Source organism: Alligator sinensis, unplaced genomic scaffold (genome assembly GCF_000455745.1).
Source record: "Alligator sinensis unplaced genomic scaffold, ASM45574v1 scaffold1491_1, whole genome shotgun sequence".
In the NCBI taxonomy this organism is placed as follows: domain Eukaryota; kingdom Metazoa; phylum Chordata; order Crocodylia; family Alligatoridae; genus Alligator; species Alligator sinensis.
In genome coordinates, this window is record NW_005843059.1 from 1 (window position 1) to 5,436 (window position 5,436).

The following is a 5,436-nucleotide window of genomic DNA, read 5'->3' on the forward strand; positions in this document are numbered from 1 at the left end:
CCTGATCACCCTTTCCAGGATCTTGCGTCCATGAAATCCCTTTCCTCTGGACGCCCCCACCACGACTGGGTATACCATCCAAATGTGTTTAGAGCTCTCGAGTCACCAGCGAGTTTAATGGTGAAACAGCTGTTAAGAAGTTTTTTTTTCTGCCTAAACTGTGAGTAAAGCATTTACTTATCTCACCGCCTCCTTGGTGTTTTCTGTCGACGGAAGGAGAGACAGAAGAGGGAGGAATAAGGTCCCGAAACCCTTTTGTCCCCGGCCTGCTCGCATAGTCTGGGTCCAACCACCCATTATCAGGTTGAACAATGCCCAAGGAGTTCAATCTAGTTAATCAAAAAGAAAGTGAAGGGGTAACTTAGTCTCTATCTTTAAGTAGTTGATTCAGAACAGAAATTTGATAGAGGCTTCTTCAGTATAATACAGCAAGGTACAACACAGTCCAATGCCTAGAATTTGAAGGTAAATAAGATCAGACCATATAAATAAAGGTGCATTTTTCAACAATTGAACAACTAGGTGCGTATTGTGGTAGATTCTCCATCACTGGAAATTTCTAATCAGGATTAAATGTTTTGCTAAAATCCTCAGCCCCAATTATTGACTTGAAGCTAGAATTAATTTAGGGAAGGCCTATGGCCTGTGTTATAGGACAGGGGTGCTCAATCTCCAGCCCAAGGGCTAAAACTGGTCTGCAGAGCCATGACATCCAACCTGAGATGCCTTTCTCAGACAAATTCAGAAGATCCCCACAGGTCAGGATCTTTGGCAGTAGGGAGCAAAATTCCCCACACTTAGTATGTCTGGATCTGGCAGGCATGTCTGCGGTGCCACATACTGCATGGCCATGCTCGTCTGGCTTCAGCCCATGTGTTTTTCTTAAAAGGTAGAACCTCAAGATATTAAATGAAATGTCAACCACTCAACCCAGTCCTTTTTTCCAGTTTTCATTTTGATCTTTGAAATGGGGGGGGAAAATGTTGCACAAATGTAATTAGAATATGTTAATTGTTTCTATGTTACACATGCAGGTTCAGTCTGTGCTGCAGTGTTCTATGCATTTATATTCCGCAACAGCATTCTGCCTATGGGGTACACATGTCCAATTTAAGTGGAGGTATAACTAGACACTTGAGTGCTTTGTGTGGCATCAGCTACCAATGGTGGTGGGCCAGCAGCACAGTTGTTGCTATTTTTGTACCCCGCTCTCTTCCCCAACTGTAAGTGCCCAGGGCTAGTACCCCAGTAACCCACCTTTGTTATGCTCCTGTTTTAAGGGACTCTAACCTTGTTGACAGAAATATGCACGAGCCTGTACCCACAGCAAAACATCTGCAATATTTGTTTTTAATTTCTCCTTCTTCCCAAAAAATGCCTGATTGTTATACTCCGTGACCCTTTTCATCCGACAGTCAAAAGGGTTGCACCCTGAGATGCCATACCATGCTACAGTCAAAGATTAGGCTTGTTCTACTTAAGGTGCAAAACACACAGCCAGCTGGGTTCATCAAATTACTCCAGGTGATGGTTGCTTGCTGCTGTGACTGACAATTGTCAGATGCCTCTCTCAGAAGGGTAACCTGTGCCAGGAACAACTATTAATGGTTTACAATGCAGCAGCAATTTGTACATTGTAAAATGGACTTGTGCTCACAGAAAACAGGGGAAGGAAGCTAAAGATTCATGAAGGCAGACTATACAGCAAGCAGTGTAAGCCTTCCAGGAAGACACAGTTGCCAGAAAGAAAGACACTTTAATTATGGGACTTTTTAAACTTCCAACAGAAAAGCAATCCTACTTCACACAAAAATCTGGCTTGAGGAGCAGTAGGTTGGGCAATACAGATTTACTCATCTATTCAATCCTGGTGACTGGGTGCATCTACATGGGACATTTGCTATGCAGTAGACCAGGGGTGTCCAACTTTTTTGAATGTGGGGCCAGATCATGAACTTATCACCTAGTGGGCCGGCGAGCCATATTCAAAGACCTCACAGGAAGCGGTATCACATCAGGAAGTGATGTCACGTGACCTTTGACACCAATGAAGTTGCAGGAAGTGACAATGAAATGGGTCTGGAAATGTGGTTTAAAATCCAAAATAAAAATAATACAAAAGTAACAATGAAATAATACCAAACACTTGACTAAAATAAACACTTTCGCTTCTACTCACTTCTCAATGAATGAAAGAAGCATAATGCAGGCTTGCCCTGGGACACCTGGGCATACAGCACCAGGTAGAGGAAGCCGCGGAAGAGCAGCCAGCTGTTGGCCTCCAGCAGCAGCAGCGAGGAGGAGGAGGAGGAAAAGCATCACCTCAGGACGCTGCCCAGCTCCACTGGGGACGAGGAGCCCAGTCTTCACACATGGCCACACGTGCGCAACTCGCCTCCCTCCTCGTCCCCAACTCCCATGGATGAGGAGGAGGAGGAGGAGGAGGAGGAAGGCGCGAGTGTGACCTTGTGCTTCCTCCTCATGAGCGCACGCACGTGTGTGGCATCCCTACGCAGGCTCCTCGGCATCCCGCCCGGGGATGCAGCCCTGCTGACAGCTGGGCAGCCACGTTTCCCCACCAGCTCAACATGCTGCACGTGCACCCCATGAGATTGGTTGTGCCCCTCCGAGAGAAGTGCCGGCAGCACTTCTGCCACTGGCGGGGATCAGCTGGTGGGGGCGGCAGAAGGGGGATCTAACAGGGCTCAGCCCCCCACCCCCCCAACGCCAGGGCAACCCAGCCTCAGGCTGCTGCAGCAGGGGGGAGGGACACGGGTGCACTGGGCTCGCAGCCAGCCCAGCACAGCGGGCAGGTAGGTAAGGTTTTTTCCTTTCATTTCTGGATGGGTGGGAGGGGAGATCAAGACCCTCACAGTACAGGAGGAAATGGGGTAGGGACAGGTTCAAATCATTCACCCCTGCCCCTGCTGCACTGTGAGGATTCTCCCATGACCCGGCCCAGCCAGGGCCCCATTCATGGAGAATGGGGCCCCGGTCGGGCAGGGTCATGGGGCAATTGGACCCTGGCAGCTCCTGCCACTGTGCGCACTGTGGGGGAGCCAGGGAAGGGGTGGCACATTCCCCAGACCCCTTGGCTCCAATGTGCCACAGCCCTGGATAAGCCATTAGACTCTGATTTCCCCATGATCTGCTTTGGTCGGGGTCCAATTCATGGTGAGCTCCAGCCGGGCTGGGTCATAGGACAAGCAGAGTCTGGTGACTCCTGCAAAATCATGGCACTGGAGATCCAAGGGGGGCACATGCCCCCCCGCAATCTTTACACGGAGCAAGGGTGGACTGCAGCTGCAAGGCAAGCTGGGATCTGCCTGCTCCATGCCTCACTGCAGCCTTTGAAAATGGCGCCGCACAGCACCATGTCCCTCGCTGCCCAGCCTGCCCAGTGGTGGGAGACACATGGCAGTGCACCACTTTCTGCTCAGGCAGAGCCCAGCTCATTTTGCAGCTGCAGCCCGCCCTCGCCCCGTGCAAAGATCAGTGGGGAGGGGATATGCACCCCTCTTGGCTCCCTGGTGCTGTGACTCTGGAGGAGCTGCCAGGCTCTTCCCGGGGATGACTTCGATGGGGCAGGGCAGGGGTACTGGGGGCTCCATCTCCTCCAGTCCGGCAGCACAGCCGAGGCTGGCCACACTCCAGCTCTGAGCTGCCGCGGGCCATGAAGGGCTGGGCCAGACCAGGGCTGATGCAGGGAGGCAGCCAGGGCCAGTGCAGGGCTGGGGGACAGTGGACACCAGCGCCAGGCAATGACCCCTGGCATGGGGGAAGGGGCAACTGCACGGGTGCAGTAGACCCTGGCCCTGAGCCTGATCCCTGCCTGGTGCCAGCCCCAGCCTTGCTCGCTCCCTCCTCATAGCCCTTTCCCCTCCCCCTGCCCCTTCCGCCACAGACTTTCGTGCATGGGGGAGGGGGTGAGAGCAGGCATGTGCACATGCTCAGCCCCCCTCCTCGCCAATTTTTTTCTCCCTCTGCCTCTGGCCCCCTGGTCGGGGATTGGCTGCTGGTGCCCCCCGAGTATTAGGAGGCACCAGTCGCCCATGTCTCTAGGTATCCACACTAAGGTGTCTACACATGCTCAGAAATGGTCCCGTTTGAGTACCTTAGTGCCAAACAGATGCATAAGCTCTGTTGCCATTCTTATTTGTCCTTGGAAATACCAAGCACTATCTAAATCCGAGAAGAGGCATCATTAGTACTCTAAGCATGCCTGTCTCATGCTGACTGTGTTAAATGTAGTTAAAAAATGGTGGTCACAGTAAATTTTTGCCTGATAGTCCAGTACAGAGATGGGCAATTATTTGGGCCTGTGGGCCACATAGGCAGTTCTGGGGAGCTGCCCCGGGCTGGTCAGCATCCCCTTCTCCCCTTACAACAGCCTGGAGCCTGTGCATCCTGTGGCTTATCCCCCCACCACCATCAGTGCACAGCCCCAGCCCTGACCCCACCCCACCCCGCTCCTGCTCCAGACTCACCTCAGCTGGCAGGAACCTGCACACACAGCCCCAACCCTGGCCTGCCCCATGCCTGCTGTGGACCACCTGCCCATGCAGAGCAGCAGTAGCAGCCAGGAAAAAGCTGCTACTCAGCACAGGGAAAAAGGGCCCCTCCCCCTCACCGCTACCGGGCCCTTCTTTCTGCAGCCACCCAGAGACTGTGCCCAGCCTCTCCTGCAGTTCCTCTCCACCACCATCACTGCTGCCTCCAGGCTGCCCAGTGGGGCAGCAGTGGCAGTGCAGGAGAGCCAAAGGGCAGCCTGAGTGCGGGCTCTGCATGGCTGCAGCAAGAAGGGCCTGGCAGTGGCAAAGGGGAGGGGCTGCTTTACCCCTGCACTGAGCAGCAGCTTCTGCCTGGCTGCCACTGCTGCTGCTCAGTGTGGGCAAGTGAGTCTGGAGCAGGTGCGAGGCAAGCCAGGGTTGAGGCTGTGCATGCAGGTTGGCTGGTCCAGAGCTGGTCCACTTCACTGGGCTGAGTCTGGAGTAAGTATAGGGTGGGCTGTGCACACAGGTCCCCACCAGTACCACAGTGCTGGGGCAGCTGGAAGGAGCCACCACCAGGGCTGCCTAGAAAGGCAGGTTCTCCTCAGCCTGAAGAAACACAAATCCTCATCTCAGCCTTCCTAGAAAAATGCCTTCACCACCATGCTATGAAGTAAGCTGTATAGGAGCAACCTCCACCTTTCTTGTTGAAATTGGATTACTGGGTAGCCAAGAGTGGAAGTCATGCAGTCAGGCAAGCAACATGAGGGAGCATGACCGTGGAGCCTCATTGTTGTGATATTTCCTTGAAAGGAGAATTATTCTTGATGCTGTAATTAGCATTTAATGTAAAATGTATGAATAACCCTGGCACCAGGTACAAGAGCTCCAGACTCCTTCCCACCCAGGGAATGCCCTGACCACTAGGCTAAAGAAGAACGTTCTC